Here is a 21500-nt window from a genome sequence, read left to right on the forward strand (position 1 = left end):
GCCGCCGCATTGATTCCTGGGAGCGATGACGTTCAGCTCCCAGGAATCATAGCGAGACAGGAAGTGACGGGGTGAGCCGCGGCGCCGAGGGAGGAAGTACTCTGAGGTGAGTATTTACGATCTTCAATTAAAAGGGGAGTAAACAAAAAAAAAAAAAACTATCCAATTCCTTTTCAGGTAATGTCGAACTAGCGGAGGGGCACAAAAAAAAAATATAGTTTTTGTGCCCGGAACTCCACTTTAAGCCTTAATATAGGCTTACCTATAGGTAAAAGTTACAGAGGAGGGTTTACTTCCTCTTTAAGGGCTAATCCAGCCACCCTGCCAGTGCCTTCTGCCTGGGGATTGGCCACATTCCCTCAAGTATGCAGATCAGGACCTCCTGGCCTCCGCCCACTAACTTCCAGAAGCATCTCCAAGCTTCAAGATCCAGGGTAAGGTACCAGAGACCTACCATGTAGAGCCATTGAACATGACCTGCAGTAGCCCGACCTAATTACAGACTCACACAGCTACCATGAGTAATAAACTAAATTTACCTTAACTAGTTGCACACTAGAGGGTGCTACATTTAGGAAAAACATAAAAATAAAGGGTAATTGTTAATTTAAGAGCTGCAATAGCAAATTGAATGCCCTCCAGTTAGAGTTTAGATCTACTTCCAAGCTTTCCCCAAAAAAATCGAAAAAATTGCTCCCTTGTAAGGAAGACATTGGATTCTTAGTTTTGTGGAGGGCAGTGAGTCTGAACTCTACTATCTTTAACGCACAAAGTCCTCAGTATTTAACACCTTCCTGAGAGTGTTGCCTGCTTCCCCCACTGCACATCATGGCTTCTTCCACCGGCCTCTAAGACACAATAGTGAAATGGGTCAGGCGTGAGGAACCATTGCATGCAGAAGGGGACACAGACTTTTTGGAGGACACTCCTGGAAGTATCAAACATGAAAACTTAGAGGGCTTGAAGGTGCTTGAAGGCAGTCGGGGAGACAAGCACTCAGTCTTCTACTGCAAGCTGAAATTCTTTTTCTTTTTTTGGGGGGGAAAAAATGTCAAAATCCCATCACCAGTGAGCGAAGGCCAACATATACAAATGTGAAAGTCATTATTATTAACTTCGGGTAAACGCTACCAAATGACCCGACAATTCGTTCCCGCTATAAATACTCCGCGTTTCCCTTTTTAAGCCATAAACATGAAGCAAACAGGAGCCCTGAAAGCAGCGGTTGTCTGTGGACCCTAAACAGAACGTTCTTCCAATATCGACTAAAAGCCTTTAAAGTCCGTTGCATATTCCACGGCGGTACAGGCTGTTCCGGACTAATTATATTTTTACAAGCATGTGTATTTTTATTAAGCCAGCAATCTGATGTGAATGCGGTAGGACAAAGAGAAAATGTTATCCAGTCAGGGACAGGTTTGCCAATCAAACCCCTTGCAGCCTATATTCCGAGACTCACAGACTGCGGGAAAAGGTATCAGCTCTGAATATGTTTGGACAAGAAATCGCAGAGCATTCTGAATGTTTCTTGGGTCTCCTCGCCTTAGGCTAGCTAGACCTTTTCTAATCATCCATAACAGGACACAGGATTAGTCTTAGATGATTGAGTTGTACCTCCACCATCAGGTTATTTGGATGCTGACAACCAAGGACAGCCCAGTATAACTCCTCCCACTCTCATTTTGTTGCTAGTGTCCTTGGGCAGTCTTCCGTCTGCCATGTGACTCAAAGGAATGCCACCTATGCAGACCACAGTACCAAGGATGGGATTATGGAACAAGAACAGGGGGGTTCCGTAACTCTCACACCTCCCATCCTGTTCTTGGATGATCAACATCTACACCTTCAATGGTGATTGGATGAAGGTGTCTTAAGGGGTGACTATAAATGTTGGGTTACTAGATTAATGTGTTTTAGGAGATGGCTATAAATGTTGGGGGATCTCCCTGACACTCATTAAAACTGAAGAATAGCTTGAAGAAGCTTCAAAACATCTTCAACTTTAAAGAACAAACTCAGCTGAATGGTTATATGGATACTGACAACCAACTGGACAGACATCTTCCATCTGCTATGAGCCATGTGACTCAATAAAAATGCCAACTATCCAGACCCCAGCAAAGAGTCCTTCTCCAGAGATAATGGCATATAATCATATCCATTGCTCCCCTTACAGGCTTGCCCCCATTTGTGTAGAGTGCTGTAGTGAATTGGTGGATGGCGCCAGCGTACAATCAGCGTAAATTAGGGATTTCCCCCAGCACATCCTTGTATAGTGACCAGCACACCTTGGTATAGTGACCAGCACACCCTGGTATAGTGACCAGCACACCTTGGTATAGTGACCAGCACACCCTGGTATAGTGACCAGCACACCCTTGTATAGTGACCAGCACACCTTGGTATAGTGACCAGCACACCTTGGTATAGTGACCAGCACACCCTTGTATAGTGACCAGCACACCTTGGTATAATGATCAGCACACCTTGGTATAGTGACCAGCAAACCTTGGTATAGTGACCAGCACACCTTGGTATAATGATCAGCACACCTTGGTATAGTGACCAGCACACCTTGGTATAGTGATCAGCACACCTTGGTATAGTGATCAGCACACTCTTGTATAGTGACCAGCACACCCTTGTATAGTGACCAGCACACCTTGGTATAATGATCAGCACACCTTGGTATAGTGATCAGCACACCTTGGTATAATAATCAGCACACCTTGGTATAGTGACCAGCACACCTTGCTATAGTGACCAGCACACCTTGGTATAGTGACCAGCACACCTTGGTATAATGACCAGCACACCTTGCTATAGTGACCAGCACACCTTGCTATAGTGACCAGCACACCTTGGTATAATGACCAGCACACCTTGGTATCGTGACCAGCACACCCTTGTATAGTGACCAGCACACCTTGCTATAGTGACCAGCACACCTTGGTATAGTGATCAGCACACCTTGATATAGTGAGAATCTCCTCAAACTATACCAAGGGGATGAGGAGCTTAGTGAATGTGGTAAAGCTCTGCTAATTTCCATCATCCAATCATGTGCAGACAAAATGCTGTTTTTTATTTTTTATTTTTCTTGCACCTGATTGGGTATTCTTTACAAAGTGAAGTTTCATCGCATTCACTAAGCTCTGGGGGAAATTAGTGCATCTGCACTTGCAAAGTGTACAGTCTATTTTCCATTAGTAAATCCACCCCATAGTTAAATACAGTGGTCTCCAAACTACAGTCTGGGGGCCAGATGTGGCCCTTTATCTGGCCCTTGGGTACTATTCCACCTACTGACACCAACAATGGAGCACTCTTCCTCCCACTGATACTAATGATGGGGAACTATTCCTCCTATTGATACCAATAATAGGGGCACTATTCCTCCCACTGACACCAATGATGGGGCACTATTAATCCCACTGACACCAATGATGGGGCACTATTCCTCCCACTGACACCAATGATGGGACACTATTTCTTCCACTGATACCAATGATGGGGCACTATTTCTTGCACTGACACCAATGATGGGGCACTATTCCTCCCACTGACACCAATGATGGGGCACTATTTCTCCCACTGATACAAATGATGGGCCACTATTTCTTGCACTGACACCAATGATGGGGCACTATTCCTCCCACTGACACCAATGATGGGGCACTATTTCTCCCACTGACACCAATGATGGGGCACTATTACTCCCACTGACACCAATGATGGGGCACTATTTCTCCCACTGATATAAATGATGGGGGGCACTATTTCTTGCACTGACAACAATGATGGGGCACTATTCCTCCCACCGATATCAATGATGGTGCACTATTCCTCCCACTGACACCAATGATGGGGCACTATTTCTCCCACTGACACCAATGATGGGGCACTATTTCTCACACTGATACAAATGATGGGGCACTATTTCTTGCACTGACACCAATGATGGGGCACTATTCCTCCCACTGACACCAATGATGGGGCATTATTTCTCACACTGACACCAATGATGGGGCACTATTCCTCCCACTGATATCAATGATGGGGCACTATTCCTCCCACTGACACCAATGATGGGGCACTATTTCTCCCACTGACACCAATGATGGGGCACTATTTCTCCCACTGACAACAATGATGGGGCACTATTTCTCCCACTGACACCAATGATGGGGCACTATTCCTCCCACTGACACCAATGATGGGGCACTATTCCTCACAACCCCACATCATATTCCCCCCTCCACCAAAATATATGGAACAGTGCACCAAGCAAGATACATAAAGACATGGATGAGCGAGTTTGGAGTGGAGGAGCTTGATTGGCCTGCACAGATTCCTGACCTCAACCCGATATAGAACACCTTTGGGATGAATTTGAGCGCAGACTGCAAACTAGGCCTTCTTGTCCACATCAGTGCCTGACCTCACAAATGTGCTTCTGGAAGAACGGTCAAACATTCCCATAGACACACTCCTAAACCTTGTGGGCAGCCTTCCCAGAAGAGTTGAATCTGTTAAAGCTGCAAAGGGTGGGCCAACTCAATATTGAACCCTACGGACTAAGACTGGGATGCCATTACATGTGCGTGTAAAGCCAGGCGCCCCAATACTTTGGGTAATATAGTGTACGTATTGCGGTCCGCAAGTGGTTAAAAACTCTCCCATACAAACTCATTTGTGAAATTATGTAATTTGTGTTTAGTGGCCTTTGATAATGTGGAACTGGCCAATAGGGATGATCAAACTTTTGAAAAGTTTGGTTCGACCAGCACACCCGAACTCCCCGAAAATTCGGGTCCGGATTCCAGAACCCCATTGAAATCAATGGGACCCGAACTTCGGTAATTAAAAAACACCATTTTGAAGCCCTAAAACCCAATAAATGCCCCTAAAAAGTGCCTAGGGTTCTGGGTCATGCCCCAGGGACTATTAAACACACAAAAAAGTTCTTAAAAAATGTCGTTTTTGATAGAGAGCCAATTATTGAAAAAATTATTGAAAAAAAAAATGAGATTTCTTTGGATTTAGTATCTGGGGGGTCTAAAAAATGTACCTGTGAAGTTTCAGCTCTGTAGCATGTCCAGAACCAGAAAAAAATAATATTTTTTCTTAGAATTTTTATTAGCGCAGGGATGGGGTTCCGCTCCTATCACACCTACAGTATATGTGTGTGCGTATATATACATATATGTGTGTGTGTGTGTATATATACCCCTATACAGAAGTTCAGATGTTATGCCTGCCTCCAAAGACGCCCAAAAAATGCCCAATAAACGCCTGCAACAAAAACGCCCAGGTGTGTTGTTGCAGGCGTTTATTGGGCATTTTTTGGGCATCTTTGGAGGCAGGCATAACATCTGAACTTCTGTATAGGGGTATATACACACACACATATATGTGTAGTCACTCCAATCACATTCCTAGCATCCTCCTGCCCCCTCAATTGGCTTGTACTAATGTTTCTGGTCCAATCACAGGCTTTTAAAGCCCAGTTCCTGTCCCATTGCATTTTGGTCAGTTCTGGTTGCCGAATTTCGAACAGTCAATGTTCGGGTCGAACCGATCGTCTACCCGAACCGTTCGATCATCCCTACTGGCCAACACATACCACCTAAAATGAAGCTTTACAGGCGAAGAAGATGGATCTTTCGTTGTGTCACCTACCTGATCCTCAGTCACTCGGGAGAGTTCCTACTCCTCCTGCCATCCTCAGCGACAGCAGATAATGAGATGTTTACCTCTCCCGAGGTGCCATAATGAAAATTACGGGATTGGTGCCGAGGTGCCAGGCGTGGCTCTTTCTTTAGAAATGTTCCCAAGCGTTGTCGTTTCTCAAACATCACTTGGCTGTTGCCAAGTTTGGGTGGAGCTACAATGTTTCAGAATAAGATGTGTCAATTTGTATTTCCCCATTCCGAGACATCGCAAGACACAGAGCTTCTCACATGTCCTGTTAACTATTTTTTCCCCTTTTTGTTTACATGTTTTAAAAAAACATTTTAGGCCTGAAGATTACATAAAATCCCCAATATTATATACTTTCCGAAACTCTAAGTCTCCATTCACACTGGTATGACTTGTCAGGCGACTTGGTCAGCCTGACAAGTTACGCACCGTCGCGTCCCATAGTGTAGTACAGGAACGGTTCTAATAGGATCGACACAAGTCGCTCCGACTTAGAAAAAGGGTCCTGTACAACTTCGGGGCGACCTGGAGCGACTTGCATAGACATTTTATGAAGTCCGTGCAAGTCGTACTTAAGTTGCGGTGCACGTGACTTCACAGATCGCCCCCTAAGTCGGATCGCCGTAGTGTGAACCGGAATCTAAGGGTCATTTCACACGGGCGCTCCATATGCCCGTATATCACCCCATCCGTTTGCGGGTGATATACGGACATAATGCATGTCAATGGGATTGCGGATGTCAGCGGATGTCATCCGCTGACATCCGATTTGCGTCCTTTCAGTTCTGTTCCGTTTTTTGGAACGGAACAGAACCCTATTTTCCTTCCGTTTCAAAAACGGAAAGGACGCAAAATCGGATGTCAGCGGTGTCATCCGCTGACATCCGCAATCCCATAGACATACATTATGTCCGTATATCATCCGCAAACGGATGGGATGATATGCGGACATACTTGTGTCATCCGTGTCCGTAAAAAAATAAAAAAATGCCGGAGCGGATCAAAATACGGTCCGCCCCCTGTGAAAGGAGCCTAATGAATAAAATAGTGATAGTTCCATTTTTTCATGTTACCATATTAGTGCAACGGTCTAGGACAGTGGTCTCCAAACGGCGGCCTGGGGGCCAGATGTTGCCCTTAGCTTGCTTTTTTTTTTGGCCCCTCTGGCAGTGTTTCATCACCTGATACCAACAATGGGACATAATTCCCCTCACTGACACCAATGAGGGGGGCACATTTCCTTCCAATGACCCAATGATGGGGCAAAATTCCTACCACTGACACCAACAGTAAGGCCCAATGTCATCGATGATGGGGCAAAATTCCTACCACTGACACTAACAGTGGGGCCCAATGACATCAATGATGGGACAAAATTCATACCACTGACACCTACAGTGGGGCCCAATGACATTGATGATGGGGCAAAATTGCTACCACTGACACCAACAGTGGGGCTCAATGACATCAATGATGGGACAAAATTCATACCACTGACACCAACAGTGGGGCCCAATGACATTGACGATGGGACAAAATTCCTACCACTGACACCAACAGTGGGGCCCAATGACATCAACGATGGGGCAATATTCCTACCACTGACGCCAACAGTGGGGCCCAATTACATCAATAATGAGGCAAAATTCCTACCACTGACACCAACAGTGGAGCCCAATGACATCTGATGGGGCAATATTCCTACCACTGACACCAACAGTGGGGCCCAATGACATCAACAATGGGGCAAAATTCCTACCACTGACACCAACAATGGGGCCCAATGACATCAACGATGGGGCAATATTCCTACCACTGACACCAACAGTGGGACCCAATGATATCAATAATGGGGCAATATTCCTACCACTGACACCAACAGTGGGGCCCAATGTCATCAATGATGGGGCAATATTCCTACCACTGACACCAACAGTGGGGCCCAATGACATTTATGATGGGGCAAAATTCCTTCCACTGACACCAACAGTTGGGCCCAATGACATCAATGATGGGGCAAAATTCCTACCACTGACACCAACAGTGGGGCCCAATGACATCATGATGGGAAATATTTCTACCACTAACACCAACAGTGGAGCCCAATGACATTAATGATGGGGCAATATTCCTATCACTGACACCAATAATGGGGCTCAATTATATCAACGTTGGGGCACAATTCACTTACACCAATAATGAGGAGCAATTACTCTCACTGAAACAATCAATGGGGTATTATTTTTTTCCGCTGACGTCAGGACCTTTTCTACTCCCACTGGCCACAGTCCAGGCCCTCCTAAAGTCTGAAGAACAGTAAACTTGCAGTAAACTTGCCCTTTCTATCGAAAGTTTTGGGACCCCTGGTCTAGGAAATGCAACACTCCTCCTTACTTCTATAAAGTTACAATATACAGTCTGATCACTGGAGAAGGGGAGACTGAGGAAATGATTCCTCCTGCCTTCTACAAAGGTACAATGTACAGTCCGATCACTGGGGAAGGGGAGACTGAGGAAATGCTCCCTCCTGCCTGCAGCAGACTGATGACATTGTCTCAGCCTAGTCAAAGTCACTGGATTGGAAATCAAGAACAGCTTTTTATTTTTCCTAAGCTGCATACAATCCTGTTGGTAGGAAGATGACAAGTGTGACCCGGCGTGTATTCTGTCGCTGTGCACTGTGACATGTCAGACTGGTAAATCTTCTTTGAGGATCACTTTACATCTAATGATAATAATCAGGCGTTATGCCGGAACATGCAGAATGGATGTTTTGTTCAGCAGGTAGACGCCCGGAACACCTTCAAATCCTGGGATTCTCCGTCCAGTCCCAGCTTGTGCTGATCCCAGTAGCCACAATCCATCCATTCCTCTCTAATCACCCAAACACGCCGAGAATCCTGAGTGGAGCGCCGCAGAGTGTCATGCGGTTTTCAGGTTGGGTTTTGTCCCAACTCACAGAATGTTTTTCCTTCCTAATGTTCAATGTCCAGATGTTTCCACCACTCCGCCATGTTTTCCAGAGGAACGCTCGTGGGTCTGGCTCTTCTTGTGTATTTTCAGGTTGTCTTTTTTTCCTTTGGCAGCAGCACTGCTGGTGTGTGCCATATTTGCGGACAGGAGACCACCACTGGCCAAGCACTTCTGGGAGATTGATCGTCAGATGTATTGGAACATTTGTTGTCCCCGCTGTGATTGGTGTCACTAGCATTGTCCTCCTTCTCTCTGACTCACTCCCCCACTAACATATTCCCGATACCAATCTGGGGTTCTGTACAACTTCCCCTCCATTCTTTACATTCCCCAGAGGTTATACACCGATTATTCTGACCACTGACAGGTAAAGTGAATAGCGTGGATTATCTGATGGCACCTGAAAGTGGGTGGGATATATTGGGCACTAAGTAAACATGTTGTCTGTGAAATTCAAAGAATGAGCAAGTGTAAGGATTTGAGCGACTTTGACAAGGGAAAAATTGTAATGTCTAGGCAACTGGGATTGATGGAGGTGGGGATGGAAGGCTCATTGATGGAGGTGGGGAGGAACTACTTATTGCTGGAGGTGGGGATGGAAGGCTCATTGATGGAGGTGGAGAGGGAAGGCTCACTGATGGAGGTGGAGAGGGAAGGCTCATTGTTGGAGGTGGAGAGGGAAGGCTCATTGCTGGACGTGGAGAGGGAAGGCTCGTTGATGGAGGTGGAGAGGGAAGGCTCATTGGTGCAGGTGAGGAGGGAAGGCTCATTGATGGAGGTGGGTAGGGAAGGCGCACTGATGGAGGTGGAGATGGAAGGCTCTTTGATGGAGGTGGAGATGGAAGGCTCACTGATGGAGGTGGAGAGGGAAGGCTCATTGTTGGAGGTGGAGAGGGAAGGCTCATTGCTGGACGTGGAGAGGGAAGGCTCATTGCTGGACGTGGAGAGGGAAGGCTCATTGATGGAGGTGGGGAGGGAAGGCTCATTGATGGAGGTGGGGATGGAAGGCTCATTGATGGAGGTGGAGAGGTAAGGCTCATTGCTGGAGGTGGAGAGGAAAAGCTCATTGCTGGAGGTGGAGAGGGAAGGCTCATTGATGGTGGTGGGGAGGGAAGGCTCATTGATGGAAGTGGGGAGGGAAGGCTCATTGTTGGAGATGGAGAGGGAAGGCTCATTGATGGAGGTGGGGAGGGAAGGCTTATTGATGGAGGTGGAGAAGGAAGGCTCATTGATGGATGTGGGGAGAGAAGGCTCATTGATGGAGGTGGGGAGAGAAGGCTTATTGATGGAAGTGGGGAGGGAAGGCTCATTGATGGAAGTGGGGAGGGAAGGCTCGTTGATGGAGGTGGGGAGGGAAAGCTCATTGATGGAGGTGGGGAGGGAAAGCTCATTGATGGAGGTGGGGAGGGAAGGCTCATTGATGGAGGTTGGGGGGAAATGCTCATTGATGGAGGTGGGGGGAAAGACTTATTGAAGGAGGTGGGGAGGGAAGACTCATTGATAGAGGAGGGGAGGGGAGGGGAGGGGGGGAAGGCTTATTGATGGAGGTGGCGACGGAAGGTTCATTGATGGCAGTGGGGAGGGAAGGCTCATTAATGGAGGTTGGGGAGATCAAATTGATGGAGGTTTGAGGCGGCTCATTGATGGGGTAGGGGAGAGAAAGCTGGCATGTGTAGTCTGATCCAATAGAAAAGCTACTGAAGCTCAAATTGCGGAAAAAGTAAATGCTGGTTCCGATAGAAAGGTGTCAGAACACACACAGCATCGATGTTTGTTGTGAATGGGACGGTGTAAGTGGAAGTAAAAAAGAAAGCGAATGCAGCCACCACACATCTATGAATTGGTAAGTTGCAATATAATGCATTTTTACTTTAGGAGGAGAGTACCAGAGAGGAACAAGGGCAAGTCGATGGACTCTACAATCGCTGTATCAGAAAACAAATAAGCAGGAGGAACATTTCCTTGCAGCAATATTGGATGGCATCCAGAGTGAGTTAAGTCATCAAGGTGATTTCTAAGAAATGCTGCCGATAGTTTAGTATCGGCACCGACTGGCACAGAATAACATTAACGCTTACCGCTGCACTTCAGGCAGGGCTGCTGTTAGAAACCAAACCACCCCTATACAGTCAACCTGACAGTACCCCCCCCCCCATAAATACAGTTTACTATGTCGATCACTCATTGTGTTCATTCAGCAAAGGAAGTGGCTGATAACTGGAACATATTTACAAGACCTTCCCCCACTACATCCTGAAGGAACCTATTGTGAGTTTGCAGCTGCCTGCAGGAAGGAGAGGAGGGAAGCCGGAGGCACTGCAGGGGTAGGGGGACCTGAGGTGAAGGGGAAACGTATGGTGCACATGGGGGGTGATCAGTGCAGTGGCATAGCTCCCATCTGTCCACTGGCGGCCCGTCCATTGGGGGCGCAGGGGCGCCGCCCCCCCCCTATACTTGCAGGGTGCCGGACGCATGGATTCCAATGGGTTTTTTTTTTTTGAAGCACCTAATTAGAGCCAGAGGCTCTAATAAGCTTCAAAAAAGGGTGGGCTAGGGGCGCAGAGCACTGCACCCTGAGCCCACCCAGTTGTGTGACAATATTTAATGAATATTCGGTATTGCCACACTGATTCTCCTCCCAGCCATTCAGGAAGCGGGTCCTGAGACCTGTTTCCCCGATTGGCCGAAAGGAGAAGGAATCCTACTGGCCAAGAAGGAGGGAGGATTCGGCTGCCGAGAGGGAACATGGAGACTGAGGGGGAAGCCGCCGCCGCCGCCACTACCTGTCAGTCCCGCAGAGCAAGGTAAGTAAACTAGCATGGGGGGGGGGGATATGGTGGTGCGGGCTGGAGTAATTGGGGGGGTCCGTCTGCCGCCCGTTGGTTAACACCCCCCCCCCCGACTGATGGAGCACCAGCCGCCACTGCATCTGTCCCTGATTTTGAGAGACAGTCCCTGATTCCCTCTTTCCTCCTCATTTGTCCCTCATTTTGGTCTGATCTGTAAAGTTGTATATAAAAATGCATTTTTTTATCTTTCAAAAAGAGTTTCCCAGTATTAAAACTTTCACCCAATTCCAAATTGTTGCATTTGTAAATTCCAAAAGCCAATCTAAAGGAATAGTAGTGGTAAAAAAAATAAAATAAAAAATAACATCTTTGGGTTTACCTAATCATTATTTGTATAATTCTCCTTTAACCACTTCCCGCGAAATCACATACCTGTACATCATTTTAAAGAAATGGTTGTACCGGGGTGATGCCTGCAGCTAGAGGCTTCACCCCAGTACCGTTTGGTCGGCATTTATGTGATGACAAACGATGCGACTAAGCAGCCGCTCGGCCGTTATCACAAGCAGCGGGAAGGGACGTCCTCCCCCCTCCCCCTGCCTCCCGCGGCTCTGCACGGATCTCCTGCCCCTCCGGGAGACCCGAGCGACCAGAAAAGCCGTAATCAGCTTTGATCGGGTCTCCGGTGTACTTACCCGGAAACAACATCACAACATCACTTCCAGTTCACTCGGTAGACAACGGCGCTGATTTTAAAATATCTAAAGTATTCAAAAATGCAGATTTTGGCATTTTGAATACTTTGAAGTGCAGAGGAGGGGTTTGGGGTCTTTTAGACCCCAGCTTCTTCCATAAAGAGTACCTGTCACTGCCTATTATTGTCACAGGTAATGTTTACATTCCTTGTGACAGAAATAAAAGTGATCAGATTTTTTTTTTTAAAGGGACAGTGTAAAAAGATAAAATTAAGAATTTTTTTTTTTTTTAAAGTGCCCCCATCCCCTCGTGCTTGCGATCCAAAGAAAACATATACATAAGTCGCGCCCGCAAATGTAAACAGTGTTCAAATTACACAAGTGAGGTAGAACCACAATGCTTGAGAGCAATAATTCTAGCACTAGACCTCCTCTGTAACTCTAAACTGGTAACCAGTAAAAATCTTTAAAGCATCGCCTATGGAGATTTTTAAGTACCGCATGTTTTTCGCCACAAGTGCGTGCAATTTTAAAGAGTAACATGCTAGGTATCTATTTACTTGGCGTAACATAGTTTTTCACAATATACAAAAAAATTGGGATAACTTTACTATTTAGTTTTTTTTATAATTCATTGAAATGTATTTTTTCCAAAGAAATTGCTTTTGAAAGACTGCTGCGCATATTCCGTGTGAGATAAAATATTGCAACGACCGCCATTTTATTCTCTAGGTTCTCTGCTAAAAAAATATATCTATAATGTTTGGGGGGATCTAAGTACAATTCTAGCAAAAAATACTGATTTTAACTTGTAAGCAACAAATGTCAAAAAAAGCCTGGTCTTTAAGTGGTTTAAGGGGGCGTGGCAGGGTGGTGTGTCCTATGCCTACATACTTTTGCTAATAGGTGTCCCTCGATGCCATCTCGAAAAGTTGGGAGGTGTGCAGTGGGGGGGTTGGCAACTACTGGAACCGATTCCCCGTATGGCACTCTCTGCAGAAGCTGAAAGCCAGCAGGTGGGAGAGAAAAAAAGATGCCAGCTTCCAGCTGCTGCAGGGACAGCCATACAGGGATTGGTTACAGTAAATGCCACCCGAAATATTTGAACCCGGAAGAGCAACACGTGATTTATGTACATTCCGAAGCATTTCTGCACACTTTCCCATAAGGCGTTTTGCCACATTAGTTTAGCATTTTTGCGCTCGGCAAAATGCACCCTTGATGCCACGCTTGGCATGCCATTTACAATAAATGGGACTGGAAGCATAACACACATTTTCTGCCCAATCTGGCACATTTCTCCACGCTTTCCCAGAATGTGCAGATGTGAATGGTGCTTTTTGCCATCCCACATTTGTTGTGCATTTTTGTGTGTGCCAAAACTTACATTAACTTGGGGTGCCATTACCAATTAATGGAGCTCGAAGTGCGACCCGCAATTCCTGTGCATTCCGACACATTTCTGCATGCTTTCCTAGAACACATTTTCCCACTTTAGTTACATATTCATTGCATATGGAAAAAGCACCTTTGCGTGCCACGTTTGGGGTGATATTAACAATTAATGGGTTCGGAGGCGCACACACGTTTTCTGTGCATTCTGGTGCATTTCTGCACACTTTCCCAGAACACGTTTTGCCTCATTTGTTGCACATTTTTGTGCATGGCAAAATGTGCATTCAATGCTGCGTTTGGCATGCCATTACCTCCCTGGTGGTATTCCCGAGTGTGGCTCAGGGTTAATTTTCAGTACCAAAAGCGGTAACCCCGAGCCACACTCGGGACTATCCCAGAATCACACTCACCTTCCCTGCGCTCCCCCGCTGTCCTCCCCGCCATCCTCGCAGTCTCTCCCTGCTCTGTGCTCGGCAGATGCCGGCACCGGTCTTCCAGTTCCCTTCCCTGCGAGTGTTGCAACGCAGGGGGGTGGAACCGGCGGCAAATTCATAAATGTAAATACACTAAACGACATGATACAAAGTTAACGGATTACACTGTATCATCCCATTTCACCACAGGATTTCACCTGGTTCCAGTGCCCTGCCTGTGCTTTTCCAGTTCTTTGTGCCTGGAAAATAGAGAACGACCATGGCGTGCAAAAAGTGTGCTTTTTGCGCAAAAGCGCATTTAGACGTACTGGAAAACAGCGACAGCGAAACGGAGTTACTTGAAAAACAGAGCAATAGCGATTCGTGGGAAAATTCGTCATCAGGTACAGAAAGTGACGACAGCAATGATTCTGATGTCTCTTTCTGGCACATAGATTGTGGAATTTGGGAAGTTTATCAAATGATTCTTCAGAATTTCCAACAGAGCGATGTGCCAGAAAGAGACATCGGAATCATCGCTGTCCTCACTTTCCGTACCTGATGACGAATTTTCCCCACGAATCGCTATCGCTCAGTTCTTCAAGTAACTTTGTTTCGCAGTCGCTGTTTTCCAGTTCGTCTAAAAGCGCTTTTGTGCAAAATAGAACGCTTTTTGGATGCCATGGTCGTTCTCTATTTTCCAGGCACAAAGAACTGGAAAAGCACAGGCAGGGCACTGGAAAAGTCACCAGGTGAAATCCTGTGGTGACATGGCATGATACAGTGTAATCCGTTTTGAAATTGCCGCCGGTTTCACCCCCTGCGTCGCAACACTCGCAAGGAAGGGAACCGGAAGACAGTTGTCGGCATCGGCCGAGCACACAGCGGGAGGATGGCGGGGAGGACGGCGGGGGAGGACGGCGGGGGAGGACGGCGGGGGAGGACAGCAGGGGATCGCAGGGGAAGGTGAGTTTTAAAATATAAAACAACAGATTTCCATGCAAAACAATGTACCGCTTTTAGCACAGAAATCCTGACATAATCAGACCTCCAGGGAGGTTAACAGTTAATGGCACTGGTTTTCTGTGCATTTCTGTTTGCATTTTTGTGCGCATTTCTGTGCACAGAATGCACAGATGTGAACAGAGCTGGAGCTTTCTGCCATGCCCATGCATTTTGATGCGTTTGTTGTGCATTTTTGCATGTGGCAAAACTCACATTTGCTTGCCGCATTTGGGACACCATTAACAATTATTGGCACTGCAACACGCATTTTTTGGCCCGTTACGGAAATGTGCAGAGGTGAACAAAACCTTAATAAGGTATTTGGAGATCTACCTTCTTCAGATGATCCATGGTAGAGGCAAGGACCATCTGTAGGGTGGAGGGTGGTGAAGATTTCGGCACTCCTAACCCTAATCACTTCACTCCCCCCTAGTCCCCGGTGTGATCTATGCAGGGTAAAGCACTCTGCATGTCCTGTGCAATGTGAGGCCTGAGCTCAGCTGACAAGCTGAGATATTCTTGACAAACAACCAGTTTTTCCGCCTTCCCCAGGAAGGTTGTGCAAGATCCTTTATCTTCTGTTAGGTGACTCTTATCTCCGTGTAATCTGCTGCTAAGCAATTAAAGGGCTAGTCTACATTTACACCAAGTTTGCTTTACTGTATACCTACAGCATGTGCCTTTAACTTACAGGTGGACTCCTCTCTAATGAAAAGGGGGTTTACACTTCAACTGATAAAGTAGGCAGGTCCTCCATTCAGTGAAGAGGACGGGGTTGACACCATTTGGAGGCTGCTGAGGCAACGGACAGCCAGTGAGATATTTTGGGGTCACACTTAGCCAGGCACCTGAGAATGTTCTTTAGGAAAGGCTACACCCCTTGTAAGGACAAGTCCATCCTAATGCAGTGGTGTATTTAGGTTTTGTGCTGCCCTAGGCCGGACTAAACTCATGCACCCCCTAATTTACCTATGACACACCCCTTCCTGTCAAGGCCACACCCCTTCCTGTTTCAGACCCGCCCTATCATGTGTAAACCACACCCCTTCCTCTTTAGGCTCCACCTCTTCCTCTCTGTACATGCTCTGCACTGGGCAGCATGGTACAGGAGATACAGGGCTGTGGGCACTGAACAGCATGGTACAGGAGATGCAGGGCTGTGGGCACTGAACAGCATGGTACAGGAGATGAAGGGCTGTGGGCACTGGGCAGCATGGTACAGGAGATGCAGGGCTGTGGGCACTGGGCAGCATGGTATAGGAGATGCAGGGCTGTGGGCACTGAGCAGCATAATACAGAAGATGCAGGGCTGTGGGCAGCATAATACAGCCGATGCAGGTGCTGCGGGCATGGTACAGGAGAATCTCCTGTACCATGCTCGCAGCATCGGCATCTGCTGCAGAGTGTAACGCTCCTGCGTTTCATGTATGGTGTGGATTTTCAGCTGCAGAAATATTCCACTTCAGTAGTCATGTAAGAGAGATGCTGAGATACCATTCCCAACCTCAATGGCTCATCATGTGTGGAAGGTCTTAATTCAGCTAGTAAATACACACACTCAACAAGCTGGTTCCTAGAGTGACTTTATGTATGTAGTAACACAGTGATGAAGATTTAAGAGACAGGTTGAGTGGAGGTGGTAGGTGACAGACACTTGAAGGTAAGACAGTAGCAGATGGATGCAGGTAGGTTTAGCAATCATGTATGGTAGCAGATGACAGAGTAGCAGGTGGACATACAAGAGTGATCAACCCAGTGCAGGAATAAGTAGCAGTAGTCTTAAGAGCTAGCAATCTAGATATGCAGATGTGATAAATAGTCTTTACTATGCAGAGCTAGATAGTGTAAGCTTAGTATAAGTTTATAGAGGGTTCCCCTGCGGGGTACTTAGCACTAATAGCAATACAGCCGAAGGTTGGTTCAGGAGGAGCGGATGATCCGGAAGCGGGATGCAGGGATCAGCGCAGCGAGGTTCCGTCAACGAGGTATGCTTGCAAGCACGAAAGCTTCAAGCCAAGTTAGCATCCAGGTAAGGGTGTTTGAACGAACACATGTGAGTGAGAACCGGCGCTTTAAATAGCCATCTAGTCCGGCGCTGAGTGATGACAGCTTCAGTCTTAAAGGTGTATGCGCACCTTTCCAAAAGAGAATGGTGGGGCGCATACACTTGTGAAAAGAGTAATTTAGGGTACCAAAGGTACCGGAACATTACAATACCCCCCCCCCTTAAGGCCGGCTCCTGAAGGCCTCTGGAGCTGGTTTGTCTGGGTATCTCGCATGAAAATTGCGGATTAATCTAGGGGCATGTATTTCAGAGGTGTTTAGCCAGGTGTCGTCTTGGGGCCCATAGTTCTTCCATCTAACCAAGTACTGAAGTCTTCTTCTGTAGATACGAGAATCCAGAATCTCTTTTATCTCGTATTCTTCTCCACCTTCAACTTGTACAGGAGGCGGAGGTGGAATATTAGGCCTTATTCCGTGGTCCGGAACATGGGGCTTCAGTAGCGACACATGGAAAATGGGATGGATTTTTAGGTCTATTGGCAATGTAAGCTGTACTGCAGATTTTCCAATAAGTTTTTTGATTGGGAAAGGTCCCAAGAACAGAGGTCCAAGCTTTTTGCTAGGGATCTTCAGTCTTAAATTTTTTGTTGAGAGCCAAACGAGGTCCCCGATAGTGTACTGTGGAGAAGGTCTTCTGCGAAGATCATAGTACTTCTTTTGTTGACTGTGAGCGTGTGCAATGGTAGTATTTAATAAACCCAGAGAATCCTTTATTTGGGTAAGATAGTCTGAGGCTACTGGGTTGTTTGAAGGAAGGATGCGTGGTGGAAGAATAGAGGGATGAAACCCATAGTTCAAGTAGAACGGACTCTGCTTGGTTGTACTGTGGGTTGCGTTGTTGTAGGCAAATTCTGCCAGAGGGAGAAGATCCACCCAATCATCCTGTTGGTAAGAAGTGTAACAACGTAAATACTGCTCGATGCATTGGTTGACTCTTTCAGTCTGTCCGTTGGTCTGCGGATGGTAAGGAGAAGTGAGCTTCCGCTCGATCCGTAGTATGTGACATAGTTCTTGCCAGAACTTAGAAATAAATTGGGATCCACGGTCAGACAGAAGAGTTTTTGGGATACCATGTAATCTAAAGACATGTTTCATCAGGAGTTCTGCCGTTTGTTTGGACGAAGGTAGTCTGCGAATAGCAATGAAATGTGCCATCTTTGTCAGATGGTCCACTGACACCAAGATGGTATTAAATCCTTTGGAAAGAGGCAATTCTACGATGAAGTCCAAGGACAAAACTTCCCATGGAGTTTGGGGTATTGGTAGACTGCATAGTAGACCGGATGGTCTCGTAGTGTCAATTTTGGACCTGGCACAGACATTGCATGAAGAGACAAATTTTTGTATAGATGTTTTCATGTCAGGCCACCAGAATTGCCGGGAAATCAAATTAAGAGTCTTTGTCATACCCATATGTCCTGCCATAGGCACATCATGAGACAACTCCAATAATGCGTTTGTGAGGTATTATAGGAACGGAAGGGATTTCAAAGTAGTTTTCTTCAGTTAGTCGTGATAGTGCATCCGCCTTTTTGTTCTTATCTGCAGGTGTGTAGGTCACTAGGAAGTTAAACCTTAGAAAGAATAGTGACCATCGTACCTGTCGGTGCGAGAGAGTTTTGCTAGTCTGAAGATATTGGAGGTTTTTATGGTCCGTGTATATAATTATTGGTAATTGGGTGCCTTCGAGTAAATGTCGCCAATTCTCCAGAGCCAATTTTATAGCAAGCAGTTCCTTTTCACCCACGGGGTAATTTATCTCTGGACTGCTTAGGGATTTAGAAAAAAAGGCGACTGGATGAAGTGGTGAAGTGTGGGTTGGTCGTTGGGAGAGTATTGCTCCTACTGCCATGTTTGACGCATCTACCTCCAGAATGTATTGGAGGGATGGGTCTGGATGGCGTAATATGGGAGCAGAAGTAAACCTTGTCTTTAACAGGTGAAAAGCTTTACTGGCTTCTTCTGACCATTTGAATGTTTTTTTTATGCTAGTGAGCTGTGTGAGGGGTCTCACAATAGCAGAAAAGTTTTTAATGAACTTCCTGTAGAAATTTGAAAATCCCAGGAATCGCTGTAGCGCCTTGCGTGTGGTTGGTGTAGGCCAATCCTGAATGCAGGATATTTTACTCATGTCCATCTCGATTCCTGTTTTGGATATGATGTAGCCTAGAAAGAGTACCTCGTCTTTATGAAACAAGCATTTCTTCAGTTTCACATAAAGGTTATGTGCAAGCAATCTCGATAGTACAAGTCTTACATGTCTTATGTGTTCAGACAGGGATCGTGAATATATAAGTATATCGTCCAGATATACCACAACACAGACATCTAGTAAGTCTTTAAAAATATCGTTTATAAATCGTTGGAAAACTGCAGGGGCATTGCATAGCCCGAATGGCATCACAAGATACTCGAACAATCCGTATCTGGTTCTGAATGCAGTCTTCCACTCGTCTCCATCACGGATTCGAATGAGATTGTATGCTCCTTTCAGGTCCAATTTTGAAAAATAGGTAGCTCCACGCACCTGCTCAATGAGCTCAGGGATAAGCGGTAGAGGATAGCGATCTTTTATTGTGATAGCATTCAATTTCCTGTAGTCGATGATAGGTCTGAGACTTGAGTCCTTATTGCGAACAAAAAAGAGTCCTGCTGCTGTGGAAGAAGTGGAAGGTCTAATAAAACCTTTTTCCAAATTCTCATCCAAATAGGTTTTGAGATGGGAAAGTTCATCCTGTGAAAGAGGATAAACATGACCGAACGGCAATTTGCTATTTGGGAGTAGATCAATGCTACAATAATAGTCTCGATGAGGAGGTAATGCTTGAGCATTTTTCTCAAGAAAAACCTCAGAAAGATCCTGATAACATAGTGGTGCAATCTCATCTGTCACCATAGACAGAATCTTCCCGGAAGACGGGAGGTTACACGTATCCTCGCAATAGCAAGAGAGGAAGGCCAAGGACCGTTCCTTCCAATCTTGGTTGGTTGGTGTGTGTGTAACCAGGGAAGTCCCAACACAATGGGAAAGTGGGGTGAAGGTATTAAATCGAAGGTAGTAGTCTCCCTATGAGACTCGTTAATAGTGACTAGAAGTGCTTGTGTCTGATCGGTGATTGGACCAGAGGATAATGGAACACCGGTAATAAGACTTACTGAGACAGGTTTAAGTTTAGAAATAATAGGAATTTTATTTGAAGCAGCAAAACATATATCAATATAATTTCCACAAGATCCTGTGTCAATCATGGCCTTAGTAGTAATCCTGTTCTGGTCCCACTGTAATGTCAAACAAACAAAAATGTAAGGGTTAGTGAATGAAGTTGTCAATCCCCCTAGGAGGACATGTGAACACTCACCCTTCTTTTTGTTGACTAGGGGACAGACATTTATCTTGTGATCCGGGGATGCACAGTACAAGCAGAGATTTTCATTTCGTCTTTTGGCTTTTTCCATAGTTGATAGCGGTGGGCGTATGGTTCCTACCTCCATAGGAACGGGGTTAACGGCCGGAATCCGAGAGGAAACGGATAATGGCATTCCCATTTTCTCAGCCTTTCTTTCTCGTAGTCTTCTATCTATGGTAATACTGATTTGTATTAATGCATCCTGGGTTTTTGGTAGATCCGCTCGGGCGAGTTCGTCCTTAACGGCTTCTGATAGGCCAAGCCTAAATTGGGTTTTCAGAGATGCATCATTCCATTCTGAATCAAGGGTCCATCTCTTGAATTCCGCGACAAAGTCTTCTACAGGCCTCCTTCCTTGTTTCAAGGATCTTAATTGAAGATCGGCAGTACTCTGCCTATTGGGGTCATCATATAGGCTAGTGAGTTCTGCTAGGAACAAGGCATAGGAGTTGAGAAGCTGGTCGTTTTTCTCAAAAAGAGAGTCTGCCCAGGCTCGAGGATCGCCTGTTAGGTAAGAAATAATAGTAAAAACCTTAATGTGATCAGTAAGGTAGGTACGAGGTTTTAGCAAAAAAAGTAACTCACATGCGTTTTTAAATTCGCGAAATTTTTTGCGATCGCCTGTAAATACCAAAGGGGGATTTATCTTGGGTTCAGGGGACTGAGCAGAGGTAAGTTGTGTCAGTCTAATTACCTGCTGCGACAGAGCCTGATTGTCTTCTTTTAATTCAGCAAGTGCGTGTATTAACGCAGTTACTTGCTGTTTTAATTGTGTCACCTGAGTGGTTATTTCTGCTGAATCCATTTGTAGGTTCGTTCAATCTGTAACGCTCCTGCGTTTCATGTATGGTGTGGATTTTCAGCTGCAGAAATATTCCACTTCAGTATTAATGTAAGAGAGATGCTGAGATACCATTCCCAACCTCAATGACTCATCATGTGTGGAAGGTCTTAATTCAGCTAGTAAATACACACACTCAACAAGCTGGTTCCTAGAGTGACTTTATGTATGTAGTAACACAGTGATGAAGATTTAAGAGACAGGTTGAGTGGAGG

The 21500-nt window shown here is 46.0% G+C and overlaps 1 protein-coding gene across 4 annotated transcripts in view; it reads right to left on the reverse strand.

Moving 5' to 3' along the window:
• The window catches only part of KCNJ16 (potassium inwardly rectifying channel subfamily J member 16), a 63979-nt gene that overhangs the window by 12435 nt on the left and 30044 nt on the right, over window positions 1–21500 (reverse strand). Inside the window, exon 1 of one of the 4 annotated variants that reach the window (XM_082271813.1) lies at window positions 5683–5814. The exons of the other annotated variants lie outside the window; for them this stretch is intronic. The gene's annotated coding sequence lies outside the window, so the exon portion shown is untranslated. Of the gene's footprint in view, window positions 1–5682; window positions 5815–21500 lie in introns of those variants that run through there. 4 annotated transcript variants of the gene reach the window in all.

This window comes from Pelophylax lessonae (assembly GCF_965119305.1).
Source record: "Pelophylax lessonae genome assembly, chromosome: 11".
NCBI lineage: Eukaryota > Metazoa > Chordata > Amphibia > Anura > Ranidae > Pelophylax > Pelophylax lessonae.